The following is a 19,892-nucleotide window of genomic DNA, read 5'->3' as shown; positions in this document are numbered from 1 at the left end:
AGCTATAGCAGAAAATTGTGAAATGCAAATCCAATCTGTAGAGTTAAAGCTGAGAGGACAGTACTGAATTAGAACAGGTAACCAGAAGCTAAAACTTAGGCTCTAAAGACTGTCATTGACCAAAAATGGTAATCATAAAATGATATCTGGCAGCTTTTTTTTTTGTCTCTTTACTGAGCATGAAAATAATACAGAATCCATGGGGCTTTGGTAGGTGTCCAAGCACATGATTTTCATATTGATAGATTCCAAAGTAAAAAAGGACCATTGTGACCATCTCATCTAACCTGCTATATAATACAGGTCATAGAACTGCCCCAAAATAATTCCTAAAGCATATATTTTAAAATAACATCCAACCTTGATTTAAAATTTGTGAATGATGGGGAATCTACTAGGGGGATGTGAAGATTTAATTGGATAACCAGTAAACCTTACCTGGTTAAGATTAATGAGTGGGGCTGCTTCAGCCTCTCTGGCAGCCTCTATTCACAGCAAACCAGGGCACCCTTCTGGCAGGGGCTGCTTTGATCAGGACACTGGAGGCAGGGATGCCCTGGCCTACCATAGATGGGCTGCTATGGCCAGACTGCAGCAGCCCCTGCCTGTGGGGGAGGGTGGGCGTTCCAGCCCAGTGAGGGTGGGGAAGGCATTCTTCCTCCCCTTTAACTGGGTAAGCAGTTAAATAATATGTTTAACCAGTTAGCCATTTAAATGGGATTTTACATCCCTAGAATCCACCACCACCCTTAGTAAATTGTTCCAGTGATTAATCTCTTTCCATTAAAAATGTGCTCCTTATTTCCAGTCTGAATTTATCTAGCTTCAACTTCCAGCCATTGAATCATGTCATACCTTTCTCTGCTAGATTACAGAGCCCATTAAATATTTGTTCCCCATGCATGCATTTACAGACTTTAATCAAGTCACTCCATATCCTCTCTTTGTTAAGCTGAATAAGATTGTTCTAGAGTCTATCACTCCATGGCATGTTTTCTAATCTTGTGGCTCTTCTCTGAACCCTCCCCAATTTATCAATTTACATTTTGAGCATCAAAACTGGATGCAATATTCCAGCAGCTTACCTGTGTAAAATATATACATAAAGCCTCTCTGCACCTACTCAAAATTCCCTGGTTTATGCACCTCAGAATCATGCTAGTTCTTTTGACCACAGCCTCACACTGGGAGTTCATGGTCAGCTGATTATCTAGCATGATCCCCAAATCTTTTTCAGAGTCACTGCTTCCCAAGGGTATGCCCTCACTCTTTGTTCCTAGATGTATTCGTTTACATTTAGCTGTATTAAAACACAGTGGCTATGTCTACACTTGCAGCTTCTTGCGCAAGTATGGCCATTCTTGCGCAAGAATCTGCAGAGCGTCCACACTGCCCGCCCACTCTTGCGCAAGTAAATTTACAGTACGGCATGGTAAGAGAGGGCTCCTTGCGCAAGAGCTGCGCTCTTTTTTAACAGGTGTAAGCTCTCTTGTGCAGGAGCTCTTGTGCAAGAGGGCAGTGTGGACGCTCGGCAGGGATTTCTTGCGCAAGAAAGCCCTATGGCTAAAATGACCATCAGAGCTTTCTTGCGCAAGAGAGTGTCCACACTGCCATGGGCGCTCTTGCGCAAAAGCACAGCTCACACATGGCAGTGTGGACGTTTTCTTGCGCAAGACTTCTTGCACAAGAACACTTGCGCAAGATGTTCTTGCGCAAGAAGCCGCCAGTATAGACATAGCCATACTGTCTACTTGCTTCAAGTTTACCTAGCGATCCAGTTCATTTTGTATCTGTCCTCTTCCTTATTTGCTACTCCCCCAATTTCTATATCATATGCAAATTTTATCAGTGATAATTCTATGTTTACTTTGAGATCTTTGAGGAAAAAGTTAAATATTAAAAAGCATAGGGCCAAGAACCCATTTTTGTGTGACCCCACTGGAAACATATCCACTCAATAATGATTCTGCATTTACAGTTACATTTTGAGACCTTTTAATTAGTCAGTTTTTAATATACTTAATATGTGCCACATTAATTTTATATCATTTTAGTTTCTTAAACAAAATTTCATGCAGTATCACCTTCTATAAAATATTAGTTAAGTATATTTAAGTCAGCACTATATATCAACTAAATGTGTAGTCTCGTAAAAAATAGCTGAGTTTGATAAGGTCTATTTTCCATAAACCCATGTTGACCTGCATTAATTACATTACCCTTTTTAATCAAGTTCCATTATCGTCCTCAGATTCAAGATAATTCTGTCAGGTTTACAGTTTACCCATTTTAAATATTAGCATGTTATCTTTTTTCTTGTCTTCTAGAACTCTCCAAGTACTCTAAGACTTACTGAAAATCAACATTAATGGCAAACTCTTCAACCAGCTCTTTTAAAACTGTTTGCAAGTTATCTGAACCCGCTGATTTAAAAATATATAACTTTAATAGTGTCTGTTTAACTCTGTCCAGATATACTAGCAAAATGGAAATAGTGTTATCACCACCATACAATAAGACTTTTCCCCCAAATACAGAAAAGAAATATTCATTGAACACTTTTGCCTTTTCTGTATTATTATTGATAATTTTACCATTTCTTCCTAATTATGAACCAGTACCATTTTCAGGATTCTTTTAGTTTCTGAAAGATTGAAAAAACTCCTCCTTAACTCTGCTGACCACATATGGCCCCTTGCTTCCTTTTTCAGTTTTCTACAATTTCTAACTTGTGATTTATATTAATTACTATCTACTCCCTTTCTTCCATTTGTTATATATCATTTTTATAGCTGCCTTCTCTTCCTTACTGAACTAAGTCTTTTTTTTTTAACCTTTATGTCCGTGTTCTTCAATTGTAAGATTGTGGTTTTTTGAGCATCTAGTAAGATGCTTTTAAATGATTTCCAGTTATCATTCATATTTTTCTGATTAACTTCTCCCCAGCTCATTTGGCTCATAATTGTTTTCAGCCTTGTGAAATTGGTCCTATTAAAGCATGAAGTGTATATATTAGTAGTCTGGACTTTATTCAGCTTGCACATTGTAACTGTGATTAAATCATGATCACTTGTGCATAAGCTATCATTCCTTTTTCTTTTTATGATCAGTTCCTCTTTAGTTTTTAAGACAATAGAATTCCCCCTTGCTGGCTTCAGAATTAATAAATGATCTATAATATGTAGAAATTTCAATAATGTTTTAGTACTGGCAGTATTAGTTATCCATATGGTAAGTATTACACAGACTGCACCTTGATGTTAGAAATCACACACCTAATAATCCCCCACTTTGGCCTCCAACATCCACAGATAGAGGGGATCTTCCATCTGTAGATCTCCCTCACCCCCATCACTGCAGAAGCAAGATCAGCATATTTGGCACTGCCTCCCTCTCTTCTGGAGCTAACAGGATCTATAGGGATCTGCAAAGCTAATAGGTGCTCTGCAGGTCTTTACTGAGGAAGGGAAAGAGGCACATGTAGTTGGGGGGACAAGAACATTCATCATTCCTCCTCTGTCTTTTGGTGAGTGCCTGGCCTGGAAAAGATATTACAGCATGAGGCTATACTAGCTTTTCCATGGATTTTCTTGATTTCCCAGAATCCCAGAGGCAACCATTGTGAGGTGGAGATCCCTGGAACATGGCTGCAGTGAAGGTGCACTGCCAGGAAACAGGAGCAGAGAGGCAGTGCATCTAAGCAAATACCCCTGCCATTCCCCAGATACTTGAAGATCCAGCACATTCAGGGGAAGGCCCCATAGTGGAGGTATGAGGAGTGTAGATGGAACAATCATGTCAGAACTTGACAGGGAATCTTCACAGTTGTTTCTGCTCTCTAGGGTTTCCCATAGAACAGTGGTCTCCAACCTTTTTAAGCATGAAATAAATTTAAAAAGTGAAGTGCAATCCAAGATCTACCTCAAATATAAATACCCTTGTCCTATCTCCTTCCCTCCCCTTCTCTGAGACCCCGCCCCTGCTCACTCCGTCCTCCTTTTCTCACCCATCCTCAGTCACTTTCACCAGGCTGGGACAGAGTGTTGGGGTGCAGGCTCTGGTCTTGGATCAAGGGATCTGGAGTGTAACAGGGGCTCTGAGCTGCTCTTGGGACAAGCAGTTAGGACGTAGGAGGGGTTTTAGGTGCAGGCTCTGGGACGGCATTTGGATGCAGGGGTCCTCAGGGCTTGAGGGGCAGGAGGGGATTCATGATGGGTCAGCATTTGGGATGTGGGCACCAGCTAGGCACTGCATATCTTAGGTGGTTCCTGTTTGATGGTGCAGTGCGGTTAGGCAGGCTTACCCTGCCCTGGCCGTGGACCACTCCCTAAGGTAGCCAGCAATCTCCATCTCAAGTCCTGTTCCCCCTCCCTCCTCCGCTCTGTGGAGAAAGGGTACAGAGTGGGAGAGGGGGCACCTTAACATCAGTGCCCCTTCACCTCCTCCTCTGCCCTGCACAGAAAGCAGGGGGCTCCCCAGGGGGAGGGGCAGCTCCAAAGCAAAGGGCAGGAGATGAGCAGCAGTGGGAGGAAGGGCAGCTGAAAATCTCTTGGCCAAACCAGTCGGGATCACCTGTCAGAGACTCCAAGATCTATCAGTAGATCCCAATCTACTGGTTAGCAACCATTGCCACAGAAGAAGGATGCCTGGGGCAGGTCATAGTTATTGATAGTATCCACAGCTTTACCACTCTTATTAGAGGGTCAGATAGAGACGGCATAAAACAAGAAGGCTACGTACTGCGCTATTTTGCGCAATAAATATGCAAATGAGGTGAAGTGTGAATATCACCATGCATCATTTGCATAATTAATGAGAGGCCACTTTTTGTGCAAGAAGCTTTTGCGCAAAAAGGAGCCATCTACACTGTTCCTTTTTGCACAAAAACCCCACTCTGCTTTTTTTCAGGAAGAATGGCTCTTGCGCAAAAGTCTTGCGCAAAATTAGAGCCTAATTAATTATGCAAATGAGGCATGGCAATATTCCATGCTTTGCCTCATTTGCATATTTTTTGCGCAAGAGGGGGAAGTGTAGACGTAGTCGAAGTGAAAAAAATCTGGCAGGTTATCAGCCTAGGGTTATCTTGATTTACCCAACAGCTCTAGGAAATCAAGGCTACTCTATAAGTAATGAAGTGTTGTTGTATGTAAATAATTTGATTCTCTTCTAACTCCCTCCTAAAAACCCCCTCTGCTATGATGCCTTCACATCCCTGTCATGTGGCACTGAGTAAGAAAAGGGCAAGCCCAGACTGTTATTTTTCTACTAAACCCTGTTACATTTATTACCTCATCTTCCCACCCCACCCTCACTCTGTTTTGTACATCTGTCTCACACTGTCTAGCATGAAGACTGTAAGCCAGAGGCCTGCAACCTATGACTCGCAAGCCCAAATATAGCTCAGTATGGAACCAAATATGGCCCTTTCATCATTCCTAAAATATATGCAATTTTTAAACTAAATATGAAAAATTAATTCAAAATTTAAAAAATACGTAATTACTCATGTAGTTTGAATGTGTTCATGAACCTGAATTTGACCAGTTATGATGTAAACTTCAAAGAAATGTGCGAAAAGTCCCATTAAACGAAGTTTGTGAGTACAATATTTCATTTATGCTATTATTAATCATCATGTAAATGATCAGTAATATTAAGTTGTATATTTTCAGTCATGCAGATGGGCATTCTGGCTCTTTGTTGACCACTTGTTCTGAATTTTGATGTAGTTTGGCTCTTTGGTTTGTAAAGGTTGCCGAAACCTGCTGTAAACATTCTAGGGGAGAGACTATAGCTCTGTAATCTATAGGGTGCCTGGCACAATGAGGTTCTGATCCTGGACTGGGACTCTTCAGCCTTAATGCAGTATAGATAATACATAATGGCTCTGTCTAGACTGGCAGGTTTTTCTGCAAAATCATCTGCTTTTGCGGAAAAATTTGCCAGCTGTCTACACTGGCTGCTAGAATTTCCGCAAGAACACTTGATCGTCAGTGTTCTTGAGGAAATACTGTGTTGCTCCCATTTGGGCAAAACCCCTCTTGCGCAAATCATTTGCGCAAGAGGGCCAGTGTAGACAGCACAGTACTGTTTTGCGCAAAAAAGCCCCGATGGCTAAAATGGCGATCAGGGCTTTTTTGCGCAAAACCGCGTCTAGATTGGCCACGTACGCTTTTCTGCAAAAAGTGCTTTTGCAGAAAAGCATCCTGCCAATCTAGACGCGCTTTTCCGAAAATGCTTTTAACGGAAAACTTTTCCGTTAAAAGCATTTGCGGAAAATCATGCCAGTGTAGACGTAGCTAATGTGTCAGTACTCACCCTTTTGGGGAGGAGGAGAACTGATCAGTGCTCAAAAATCTGCTCCTTAAAAGATTTAGGCTGCATCTACGTTGCATCACTCTCGTGCAAAAGCCTATGCAAATGAAGCGTGGATTAGCATATTGCCATGCTTCATTTGCATAATTAAATAGGGGCCGTTTTTGTGCAAGAGGCTTTTGAGCAAAAAGGAGCCGTCTGCACAGCTCCTTTTTGCACAAATGCCTCTTGAGCAAGAGCTGTCCTTCCTGAAAAAATGAGGAAGAACGGCTCTTGCACAAGAGTGGGGTTTTGCACAAAAAGGAGCTGTGTAGACAGCTCCTTTTTGCTCAAAAGCTTCTTGTGCAAAAACAGCTCCTAATTAATTATGGAAATGAAGCATGGCAATATGCTAATCCACACTTCATTTGCATAGGCTTTTGTGCAAGAGGGATGCAACGTAGACGTAGCCTAAGGGACTCATTATCTGTTGTCCCCAACCCTGTCTTTCTTACATAGTGTACCAACAGGGGCGGCCCGTGAGCCTAGGCAGACGAGGCAGTCACTAGGGCATCCCCGGCCCGCCCGGTGATGCCGTCCTGGGGTACCTGGGCACCCAATGATGCCGTCACGGCCATTGACGGCTGTGCAGGCGGGGGCGCCGATCGCTGCTGCAGCCGGCATCGGGCCGCTCCTGTGTACCAATTGACATTCAGACCCAAGTTATGAGACTCATCCCACCATATTTCAGCTATGTGTAGTAGGTTGTTCTCGCCATTGCTGGGCATCATTGTGTTGCTTGTTTCCTCTGCTCCCTGCATTTATGTATGAAAACTTACACACAGTTAAACCGCATTAACTCTCATTTAAAGCTGGTCTATACTAAAAAATGAGGTCAGCCTACCTACATTGCTCAGCAGTGTGAAAAATCCATACCCTTGTGCATCATTGTTAAGATGACCTAAGCCCCTGCGTTGAAAGTGTTTGGTCACAGAAGAATTCTTCCATCAACCTGCCACTTCTCAGAAAAGTGGATTACTTATACCAACAGGAGTGGATTACTTATCCCACCCATGGCATAAGGAGTGTCTACACTGAAGTGTTACAGTGACCCAGCTGTGCTTTTGTACCATTTTAAATGTGGGCAGGTCCCTAATTAATCTACAAACTGGATTAATTCTCACCAAAACACTGGCAGTGTCACATTGTTCTTTTTGTCATGAGAGGATTAAAGTAGGGAGATACAGGAAGAAATCTACTGCCAGGGCTTTGGGATTTTCCTTTATGTGCAGCGGGCTTGCCCCAAAGCCCAGTGATGTCAATGAGACTCTTTTCATGGAGGTCAATGGGCTTCAGAGTAAGCTTTAGTGTACATTGTCATGATTAATAAAAGCAAAACCATATTCATAAAAGAGTGTACTGTGTGATTCAATCTTTTCTTTTTGCTAATTCACAAAACTAGATAATCACAATGGGCCTCCCATTCATTTTGTGCAAATGATGAAGGTTCAAGCATCAACTGCACCTTTGTAGTCTTCTTTTTCACCTTTTCTTACAGAGTATGCATTCTTATGAATTATACTCAAAGAGACTGTCTGCTTACTGAAGTAGAATGAGAGTTCAACTGCCCCAACTGTTCCAAGCTGAAATTTGCGAACAAGCTAGGCTACTGTATTTTTGAGGCTGTTTTGCTGGGGTGACGCTCAAGTGTTGACCAGATCATCCAGTCATCTCTCAACTCAGAAACTGTTTCTATGCTTATTGAATGCACATTCCTCCTTTTTACACCATCAGCTTATCTCCAGGTTTGTCACCAGCATCAGCCTTCACTTGCGACCTAAAGCATCTGAGAACATTACCTCTGTCCACCAGATTTTTCCCAAGGTCGGTCTGTGCTTATTTGGGAGCTCATCTGTTTACTTCTTTTCTGATCTTTAGGTAAACTGAGGCCTGATGTGTACACACTTTTTGTACTGATATAATAGTTAAGGGTGGGACTTTTTTACTGATATAGTTATACTGATACCACCCTGAGTGTGGGTACAATTATACCAAAATAAAGCTGCCTAATGCAAGTCTAGATTATTCCTCTGCCTGTCAGAAAATAAAGAAATGTCTATACTGTACTTTTGTCTTTTGTTGTTCAGAGGTATGAAAAAAATACTCTCCCTCTGAACAGGCCTGGCCTTAGGGCATGGCGAGCAAGGCAGTCGTCTTGGGCCCCACGCCTTCAGAGCCCCACACTGCCCAGTGCCCAACCAGCTACTCACTCGCTGCCCGACTGCGCAGTACTGCCAACCACAGCATACTGCTTTGGGCCATATAAACTCTTTGGCCAGGCCTGGCCCTGAACAACAAGGCTACGGCTACACTGTAACCTTTTCCCGGAAAAGCTTATGCAAATGAAGCGCAGCGTGGAATATTGCTTCATTTGCATAACTAATTAGCAACCACTTTTGTGCCAGAGGCTTTTTGTGCAAAAAGGAGCTGTTTAGACAGTTCCTTTTTGTGCAAACCCCCCCTCTTGTGCAAGAGCCGTTCTTCCTGAAAAAAATGAAAAGCGTCTTGTGCAAAAGCAGCTGCTAATTAATTATACAAATGAAGCGCGGTGATATTCCACGCCACATTTCATTTGTTTAAGCTTTTCTGGAAAAAGGCTACAGGGTAGATGTAGCCCGAAAGTTTTAATGACAAAAAGTGCCGGTGTAGACAGCACTTCATCAGTGGGAGCCACTCTCTGGTTGATGAAGCTACTGCTGATAAAGCTACTACTGATGAAGTCCTATTGGGGGTTGAGGATTGGTTTTATTTTATCACCAAGAGCTGGAGAGCTCCAGTGACAAAGAGCATCTACACTGTACCTTACAATGGCACCGCTGTAGTGGCACAGTCATGCCATTGTAGATAGAGCCTAAGATATAGTGATATAACACATTAATACTAGTTTAACTACATCCACCCTGCGGGAGGGGAGTTTTACCACTGTATACTTGCATATATTTTGTGTGTAGGCTAGGCTGGATCTTCTGTTGCTGTATGCAGGAGTGATCTCCATGCCAGTGACTCATTAGTGTTTGGCTACTCTGGCAAACTCTATATAGTGATCTTTCAGAACAAGTCTGTAAGGTCACCAGCCAACTCAAAAAAGATCTTGGGCCCACTGACATGATTGGCAAAACTCCCACTGACTCCACAGTTGCAAAACCAGACCTAAAGTGCCTTGTTCCAATCCTAAGCACACCCAGCTCACTAACATGTCCTTTGTTTCACCCACTCACCAAAGTGCTGAATTGATTCTCACTTGAGTGAATCCTCAGGAAGGGCTAGCTCTGGAGTTCACTTGTTTGGGACTTGCTTGTTCACTGACACCCTAGCTGTTTGGTGTTTGGCCTGGCTCAACCTCATCACCCTGCTTGCAGTGACTCACAATTGCCCTGTTTCAGCTAGCCCAAGGGTGGGGAACCTCAGGTCTGGGAGCTGGATTTGGCCGCCTAGGTTCAAGTCCCCCCCAACATTAGGGAGCCTGCACTGGTGCTCCAGCCCCCTTGTTGCCCCACCGTGGGGCTGGGGTACACAAAATCTACTAGCCTGGCCCCCTAGGCTCTGGTGTGCAAGGAGAATGTGGGGAGTATCTTTCTCCTCAGTTGGGGGCCACATTAATGGGAGTTTGTTTGTTTGGGGGCATGTTTGGGGGTTTTTTTTTTTGCTTCTCACTTGTGTGGTGTGTGGTTCCTGATTGTTTTTTCTGTAGGTAAGTGGCTCCTGACCCAAAAAAGGTTCCCCACCCCTGAACTAGCCACATTTTCGCACAGGAGGGATAGCTGAGTGGTCACTTTTATACTTTCCAGTTACCAGCAAGTAGCACAGAGCTTTACGTATTTAGGATTAAGGATATATCGAAACCAGGTAATTTGATACCTAATTAATGCCTCCAATGCAAATAACACGTCAGTGCCTTGAACATTGTACTTTTGTCAAGATAACTGAGGATCTTTCCTCATTCCCTCCTCCTTTTTCCTTTTCTATAAGGACTTCACTATAAGACCCTTCATTCTTGCTCAATGAGTCCTGATTTGGCAATTTTGATATAATTATTACTTTTCAAAAATGTTTTAAAAACTTGAAATATAAGTACCCGCAATACAACAGTGTTGTTAATTATGTGGATGGGGACAAGACACAGTTTTTCCTAAACTTTAGTGTAATGAATGGCTAAGTTGTTTCAAGATTTTCTCTCTGGAGGAAATTCACCCATAAGCAAACAGTTCATGCAAAGCCCCATGCTTCTGTTACACTCTTTGGTCTTGTCTTCACTAGGGAAAAGGTGTGTTTATTCTAACCCGTGTTCACTAATCATGAACATGAATCATGTAATTAACAATAAATAAAATTCTAGCAAAGGTCAGGTAGTATCAGGGACAGTAATAATAGCTTTGGAGGTCAAGATAAACCCTACACTCACATTTAATCACTACTTTGACCTGCTAACAAGTATGAAACCTACAAACTGTCTTGTCTTTAGTAGGTTTTTATCACGTTAGCTAGTATGAGGTAAGAACATACCCTTGTCCTTGTGTGGATATACCTTATGTTAAAGGGAGAGCACATCTGAAAGAGATAATATAATCTGAAACACTCTAATTTTAAATCTATACAATTGATATTAGAGAATGTGTTTCATAACAGCACAGAGAATTCCAACCAAGCGTCAGAACACTGAAGCCTATGTATGACACAGAAGGAAATAAAATGTTTATTGCATAACTTCAGCGTGACTCCTTTTCTTCCTATGCTCCTTGAAGTAAATTTGATGTAATCAAATAAAAATAAAGCAAAGGTAATAAAATGTGTGTGGGACAGTCTGTAACATTTGGGTCCAGATCCAAATGTGATCATAGTTTAATGGAGCAGAGTGTGGGAATTTTGATTTGAGCCATTAGAAAAATAAAAGACCAACTGAGAATTAGTATTGAAACTAGCATCTACATTTCCTCATAGTTTGTGGTCAAGTTTTTGGTGTTCGGTTCAGGCCCATCTCTTGTAATAACACAAAAATAAGTAGCTTTAAAAAGTTGCTCAGGGTGTATTTTTGTGATGAAAAGAAATGCACTTTTTGAAGCTATCTATTTTAATCTTGTATCTGGATTTCTTTTTCTTTCCTTTTCCCCTGATCAAGCTGTAGTTTAAAACTGCCATGTCCGGGTATTATTTAGACCGCACTGACCTACTTCTTCCAGCCCCTTGGCCCTTTTGATATGGATGCTGCTACTATGGTAACCTATGTAACATGCTGGCATCACAAAGGAAGGTCTCCATTAAATGAGCCCTATGCATCAGTTACTGCATTCAGTTTCACAGCAGGTTTCTTTCACAGACACACCCAGTTAGAAAGTAAGCAGTTCAGTTTCCAGGGGAAGCACATAGATATGCTGTTTCTACCCTACCCAGCTGTGTCTTGAGATCCAAGACGGCAAACGAACCAAGGCAAGCCCCTGCACCCTGTCCCCACTCCTCACACTCCATTCCCACTCCTTGGTAGGCACATCATGCAGAATGGGGCAAGTCCCTGGTCCCTGCTCCCCCACAGGAGTGCTGGGGTGGGGGGTAGTTTGGACTGCAGGCAAAATGGGTGAGAGGGCCCCCCCAATTCCCTGCTTCACAAAGCTACCTCTGGGTAGCAGGAGGCAGCCTCCTTATCCCTGTCCCCTGTCATTGCCTGCTCACTCAAAAGCCCGAGGTCCACCCACTTTTCCTATCCTAGCTATGCCACTGAGTTGGTGTGTAACAAAGAGATAACAGCATGTAGGGCCTTGCGCAAGCCCTCTGTACTTGGATGAATTTAATCCTCAATGCCAAAACAACCGCATTTCCTGAGTCAACGTGACTAATCATGAAATGCTTATTTACAAGAACATATTTGTCAGTCTTTCCTCTCGCACACAACAGTAGCTCTTGTGACTTCGTAAACAGCACCACCTGGCGAGATACTGACCCTAATGCAGCCTCAGAAATGAAACAGCTGCCATTGGCCAAGGCCTTTGTCATTCAAAGCAGACACACAAATAAATGCCTTTTGAGCCCACCCCTTCACTCTCAAACAAAGCAACAGAAATAGCTTAAGTAGATTTCTACTGAAATTGAACATGTCCTTTGTGAAGGTATCTGTGAGGTAGCTTCTGATTGTCAGAAGTCATAGAGGTGACAGAGAGCTCCCACTAAGGCTGTTAAGAAGCAGGTAATTGGATAATCGTGTAGTCGATACAATTTGATACAATTTGTATCGACTACACGATTAGTCGATAAGGGAAGGCGCTCAGAAGGAGCCACCCCTGTGTGACGGGGAAAGGGTTCCCCGCACTCGCAGCCGTGACCCGACGCAGGTGCATGGCGGGGAGGACGCCAAGTGCCCTGGGGAAGCCGGCCATCCGGCAGCCGGAGCACTCAGTGCGTGTGCTGACGAGCGCCCCGGAGAAGCCGGGGAGGGGCGACCGGCCGGGGGCAGGGCCACGACTGCAAGCCCGCCGCCCGGGGCGGGCATTCGGATCCAGGGAGGTCCAGACGGCATGCACACCGCGCGGGGGCGGGTCCGCAACCAGCCCGTTCAAGAGGGCGGCGGCAAGGGCAGAATGGGGGAGAGCCAGGAGGGAGCAGGGCTGGCTGTGGTCTCTCCTCCTTTGCAGGCAGCCCAGGGGGAGTGGCGGCCGGAGGACTCCCAGGGGCGTGGCGGATTGCTCGGGACCCGAACGGGAGCTGGAGGATGAACCCTGCCGGCGGAGGAACGCCTGCAGGACGCAGAGAGACGCCGTTGCGACCAGGGATGCGAGCGGTCAGAGCCCGAACCAGGACATTGAGGCCGCAACAGCCCGTGGGGACAACCCGGTAACAGGACACTCGCAAGGACCGTCAGCCGGCGGCCCGGGAGCCCGCAGCCGGGTTAAAAGGACGGGAGAGGCGAGGGGTGGCAGTTAAGCACCTCGCCACACTCTGCAGTGGCTCTTCAGTTTAAATGTAATAAGAGCCAAGCACGATGGAGCAGCTTCTGTTTGGGGCAGCCAGAGCTGGCTGCAAACAGAGGCAGCTCTGATAGCAGCCTCTGTCCGTGCAGGGGTCCCAACTCCCTGCAGGGACTCCCTACAGACAGGGACTGCTGCTGGAGCAGTCTTCCCAGGCCCCCCACACTGCTGCCTCTGGTAGAGGCAGCAGCTGTGGGGGGGAGGGGAGGGAGGTAAGAGGCACTTTGGAGACGGTGCAGGGGGAACCAGCTTTTAAGCCAGGTCCTTCCAACATTGGCTCATGCTTCCACCCCTTGCTATCTCTGATATAGAGGCAGCAAGTGGTGGAGGGAAAATGCAGATAGTCGACTCAACTACTCACTTACATCTCTAGCTCCCACTATAAGAACAGATGTTATTCCCAGGTCTGTCACTGGACAAATCATTTCTATGTCTCGATATCCCTACCTGCAAAATTAAGATAATGCCCTGAGCAGATGTCTTCCCTGCTCTATTACAAAGGACACACACTGTGTAGAGTCCAAATCCCACCTCTTCTCAGGTTTTGTCTTTATTAACAAGTCTGTGTCAGTGTTACCAAAATCAGATATTCAAAAATCGTCAGTTTGGCTTAAAAATGCCGAGAGTAAAAAGTAATAATGCATTTTGGTTTTGTTTAATTCCCTTTTGGTCTTTGATCCTTTAGGTTGCTCTTGGGTCATGTTTTTCAAGCTTTTTTTCTTCAACCACAAGAATTAGAAACTTCCTCATTTTTAAAAGGGAAGCTGAGTTTCTCGTAATCCAGAAGGTGGGGGAAGGGTTTCAATTAAAATACCAAATACTACTAGACTTTTAATAAAGTTATGGGAATTGTAACACTGTTGTGCACCATTATTAAACTCTGTTACGATTTTCAAACACAACCAGGGCCTGGTCTACACAAGGGCTGCGTCTAGACTGGCATGATTTTATGGAAATACTTTTAACGGAAAAGTTTTTCCGTTAAAAGTATTTCCACAAAAGCACATCTAGATTGGCACAGATGCTTTTGCGCAAAAAGTGCTTTTGCGCAAAAGCATCCGTGGCCAGTCTAGACGCAATTTTGCGCAAGAAAGCCCCAATCGCCATTTTAGCCATCGGGACTTTTTTGCACAAAACAGTTCTTCCCTGTCTACACTGGCCCTCTTGCGCAAGAATACTTGCGCAAGAGGGCTTTTTCCCGAGCGGGAGCGTGAAAGTATTTGCGCAAGAAGCACTGATTTTGTACATTACAAAGTCAGTGCTCTTGCGCAAATTCAAGAGGCCAGTGTAGACAGCTGGCAAGTTTTTGCACAAAAGCAGCCGCTTTTGCACAAAATTTTGCCAGTCTAGATGCACAAGGAGTGTAGGGTGAACGCATTAGGTCAATTTCTAAACAATGAGTCCACACAACCAAACCCATTCCATCAGCTTTAAGGGTTGTTAAAGTTAATTTTGGTATTCCTGCTTTCACATGGAATAATGATAAATTCAACCTTGCAGGGTTGACTTTCCAGTAATATAGATTTATGGCTATGAAAGTCGTTGTTCTTGGCCTCTGGAGGGTGTCCCACAGTGCCCTGATGTGACCACTATGGCCAGGACAATCAACTCTGTTGATCTCCAGGTGTACAGAAAAAGCCCCAGGAAAATTTGAATTTCATTTTCTGTGCAGCGAGCATGGCAAGAAGACCTCAGAACAGGCAGCACATCTCAGCAGCACATCTGACCATTAATGCCTGTGGTTACAAATGAGCACCGGCAAGGAATGTGCAGGAGATCCCGGACCTCTTTGCTGTGCGGGGAGAGGAATCAGTTCAGGCAGAGCTATGAAGCAGAAAAAAACCCTCACTTATATCTTTGCCAAGATGATGGAAAAAGGATATGCCAGGGACACCCCACAGTGCTCAGGAAGGCATGCAAGACAACAAAGGAGGCAAACGGACAGTCTGGGTACGTGCTGCAAACATGAGAAGCTGCATGAGATTCTACGGGGGTCCCAATGAGTTTCCCAACCCAGTCCATGGATTCCTCCCAAGAAACTCCTTTGGCAGCCTCGGGGAGCAGTATGGAGGACAGTGTGGATGAGGAAGAAGAGAAGAATGGTCAGCAGGCGAGTGGAGCATCTGATCTCACCGGCAGCCAGGACCTTTTTATAGCTTTGGAAACAATCCCTTCGCCCAGGACATATCACTGCCGGGGCCCTGATGGCAGAGGGGGCACTTCTGGTGAGTTCACTGTTTTATTCATGCTATAAGAAGGCAAATGGGTGTGATATGTGGTGACCAATCTGCCTACACAGTGGGGGCTCCCCAGAACAGTTTGTTAACGTGTCCTCCCTGCACGTCTCCATACAGCTCTCAGATAGAAACGCTTTCATCCTTCTCACAAGATTTATTCTACCCTCTGGAGCAGGACACCTTCCCACGCCAAGCCAGCAGTAAGTGGTCTGGCGTCATTGTAGCACAAAGCATTGCAGCATAAGGTCCAGGTTTCTAGACACATTCAGTCAGCATCTGCTCCCTATCACTCTGTGTGATTTGGAGAACACTGTTATAATCACATGGCAACCTGGAGGAAGTAGGGCAAGCTATTGTAACTGATACCACCGTAGTTCACTTCCATTTGCTGATCCCCTACAAAGCCCTATTGAGCCCCTGCCCAGCTGCCGCTTGGACCGCCTCCCACCTGCAGTTTCTTTGGTAGCCACATGTGCCCCAGCCCTTCTGTCATGCCCAGACCAACATGCTCCTGTGGCAAGGAAAAGTTGCACCCTCCCTGTAAATAGGGGGGTGCCAGACACACAGTCACTGTGTGAGCCTTTGCCCTACCCTGCCACCCTGACCCCCACTTTGCAAATGCAGAGTCTTACCTAGTTGCGGGAGCTGCTATTTGCAAGCACTGTGTCGCACATGCTTTCAAAACCTGTTCCCAGGCCCGGCCAAAGAGTTTGCGGGGCCCAAGGAGGCATGTTGTGGTTGGCTGCATCGCGTGGCCAGGTGGCTCCTAGCTAGGACAGCGAGTGAGCTGCCGGGTGGGCGGGCACTGGGCAGCACGGGGCCCTGAAAGCACGGGGCCCAAGGCAACTGCCTTGCTCGCCTTGTCCTAAGGCCGGGCATGCCTGTTTCTTCCCATGACTGCCAGCCACTAGACTGAGTCCAGCTGCTCCCAGATCTCTGTGGTGTCCCTGCTGAGGAGTGGGCATTTAAAAGCATAACTGTGCATTGTACGTAATACACGCTTATTATCTTGGACAGACGTCCCTTTATGCTAAGAGATTAGGTTCTACGATCCACAATGTATCTCCTGTAGTCTGCCCTTCACTGTTCATTACAGCGGACACAGCAGCAGGCTTGCAGCTTGCTCTCCTGGGTCCAGCTCCTCCAGGTGTTCAGCTATCACACATCCAAAGGCAACAATGTACTAGGGACGACATGCTCAATGAGCAAATGCAGTCCGCGCACTTGGAGAGGGTGCAATTAAGTGAGTGGAGGAAAAGACTGCTGTAGGAGATCGGAGCGGAGCATGAGGACAACAAAGCGAGCAGGGAGTGTGAAGTGAAGACACAGGAGGACGTCTTGATGGTCATGGCGGAGTTGATGAAGCTCGTGGTAGACTCACAGGACAGCCAAATGTACAGGAACCCTCTCCGGCCCATGCTAACCCACATTCCCTCCTCACCAAGTTCTATAGTCTCCTCTCCCAAGGGCCCAAGAACATGTGGTGGGGCAGTGAAATCAGTCTCACGTTCAATCTCCAGGGATGTTTCCCAGAACAAACGGCTGTCATTCTCATACCTGTGTGACTGCTGAACAGGGGGGATTGTAATATGACACTTTCCCTTCTCTCTCCCACCCCAAGCTCCCACGTTCCTTCCCATGCTTTATAAAATTGTCTTATGTATACAAATGTGCATAACTCGAGGATGCTTTGGACAAAATACTTCATGTAACCTATCAATTTTAATGTCACAGTCTGCTGGATCGGTATATCTTGTTTTGGTGTATGTACCATTCTTGTATGTTAAGTTTGAAATATGGGGTATGGAATGGTTTATGATTTTAAATGTGCAAATGAAAGCAATCAAGGGTGCTTGCTGCAGTAAGATGAAGGCTTAAAACATAACCCCATGTAGCACAGGCCTCTTCTGAGGCCTCAGGCCTGGCTAACAACAGACAAAACATGGCTAATATAAGGCAAAGCTAAGCTGTGAGCAAGACGCAGTCCCCTGCTCACAGAACTTGGCACAAACAGGGCTGAGAGAGCAAAACACTAATTGGTAATAGGCCAAGGTGTAGAACAGTAATGGGTCATAAGTTGAAAGCACATGGTACCACCAGCTCATTAAAGAAGACCTTGGTACCCACACTCCCCACAGATACCGACCCAGGTTCAGGAAAGGGTCTAAAATGACAGCATGATGGATAGAGATGATCGAATCAAGCCATGAGGTACAGGGTGATGGGTGGTATCTAAGAAGCATCAGAGGGTGGTAACCAGACAAGGTCAGAGGGTGGCAACCTGACCGGTCAGCAGTGATGTGTGACTTGTACCTGTATATAAAGTGGTGTCTGGGAGGGACAGTCTTTGTCCAGCTGGGAGGCAATGGAAGTTTCCCACGGGTTGTGCTGAGGCCATTGTTGTAAGAACATGTGTGTAGTGATTCAGTAGAGTCTACTGACAACTATTACTGTATTTTGCTCAACACTAAACCTGGTCCAGCACCTTTGATCCTTATCTGATTTGTGGTCTTTGGCGGCCCTCTCAGGGTCTGCAGTTAGGGTTGCCAGGTGTCCGGTTTTGAACCAAACAGTCCAGTTTTTGAGCTTTCTGTTCAGGAAACAAATTGAGAAAATAGAAATGTCCGGTATTTTCTAAATAAGATGTAATGTAGATTGTGATGTCATGTCAAGTGTGTCGGTATTTCTGTTGAAACCCTGTCTGGCAACCCTATCTGTGGTGGTCATTGGGCCCACACCATTGAGTACACACGCAAGCAGTCTTATGGTTATCATCATCGACAGAGCCAGAGTAAATCCTCCTGACTATATTTCCAATGCTGGGACACCATAATGGGTGCGTGGTCAATTTTAAGGACTTGAGAACAGCATTGTTTGTCCTTCAAGTCTAAGCAGTAGTTGACAATGCCACCTGAGTAGTTTGATAGCTTCTCTCTCTCACCAATAGAAGTTGGTCCAATAAAAGAGATTTCCTCTCCCACTTTGTCTCTCTATTGTTCTGGGACCAACATTGCAAATAACAATGGATGGTATCATATTTTATTTGATAAGTGAATCTCCTATGGTGCCAGTTTATGCCATGAGTGACTAAAAACAGCTCAGAAGCTTCAGGGGTAGCCGAGTTAGTCTGTACAAGAAAAAACAACAAATGGTCTGGTAGCACTTTATAGACTAACAAAACATGTAGATGGTATCATGAGCTTTCATGGGCACAGCCTACTTCTTCAGATGACCTGAGTCTCAGAAAAGATGGTGTAGACTGAATAATGTTGAAGCACTCAATCAGTTATAGGACCAACAGCTGAGGAAAACAAACATTTTGGCCATGGCTACACTAGCGAGCTTAAAGCAGTGCTGCTGCACTGATGCAGCTGAACCACTTGGTAAATTCTCTAGTATAGACACTGTAAGCCAATCGGAAAAAATTCTCGTGTTGACTTAATCCACCCACAATGAGCAGCTGTCGCTATGTCAGCAGAAGAAGCTGTCCCACTGACATAGCGCTGTCCACATCAGGGTTTATTCACATCCCTGAGGCTTTGTCTATACTGCCGGCTTTTGCCAGCAGAGAGTATGCAAATGGAATGCTGATTAGCATTTTGTCGCACTTCATTTGCATATTCTATTCGAGCCCTTTTTGCACAAGGGGTTTTTGTGCAAAAACAAGCAGTGTGGACGTTTTCTTTTAGTGCAAAACCCCCTTTTTGCACAAGATCCGTATCCCTCTCCGGGATCTTGCACAAAAAGAGATTTTTGCGCAAAAAGGAAACGTCCACACTGCTCATTTTTATGCAAAGTAGCTCGAATAGATTATGCCAATGAAGTGCAACTAAATACTAATCAGTGTTGCATTTGCATACTCTCTGCCGGCAAAAGCCGTCAGTGTAGACATAGCCTGTGTGACACAAGTTGTACTGACATAAGTGGTAGAGTAGACGTAGCCTAAGAGTTATAGTTATGGAGGAAAAGTATAGTGATTATTGCCAATCTCAAGGGCTCAAAAATTATGTAAAGTTCTTAAAAATGAGATTGTCTTAACAATTAGGAGATTGTATACATAGTTCACGTTGGGTTCATTTTATTTGGCTTCTGACTTTTGAGCCTTTTCAGGATCACATTTTTAAACAACACTGAGCATGTTAATCTTCAAAATACTTTACAGACTAAAAAAAACTCACCCCTGCATGTGTTAACAAATAAGCCGTTATCTTGCTTTACAGATGGGGAAACTGAAACATTAATCCATTCAATGACGTGGACATTGTCAAACTCCAAGTCAGTGGCAACCAAGATCCAAATTCAGGAATTGCTGGCTCGCAATTCCTTGCTCTTGTCAAGTGAAAGAAAA

General features: G+C 44.8%; 1 long non-coding RNA gene across 1 annotated transcript; it reads left to right on the top strand.

Moving 5' to 3' along the window:
* The first annotated feature begins 42 nt into the window (after nucleotides 1–42).
* LOC149523500 (uncharacterized) lies at nucleotides 43–18,521 on the top strand. The gene is made up of 3 exons (XR_016346943.1): nucleotides 43–3,769; nucleotides 7,853–13,173; nucleotides 14,980–18,521. It is a non-coding gene; the product is annotated as an uncharacterized LOC149523500 (long non-coding RNA).
* Nucleotides 18,522–19,892: the final 1,371 nt, after the last annotated feature.

Source organism: Pelodiscus sinensis, chromosome 16, assembly GCF_052426305.1.
Source record: "Pelodiscus sinensis isolate ZL-2025 chromosome 16, ASM5242630v1, whole genome shotgun sequence".
Classification (NCBI taxonomy): Eukaryota; Metazoa; Chordata; order Testudines; family Trionychidae; genus Pelodiscus; species Pelodiscus sinensis.
Note: the sequence above shows the minus strand (reverse complement) of the source record. Positions and strands in the feature narration are given on the sequence as shown.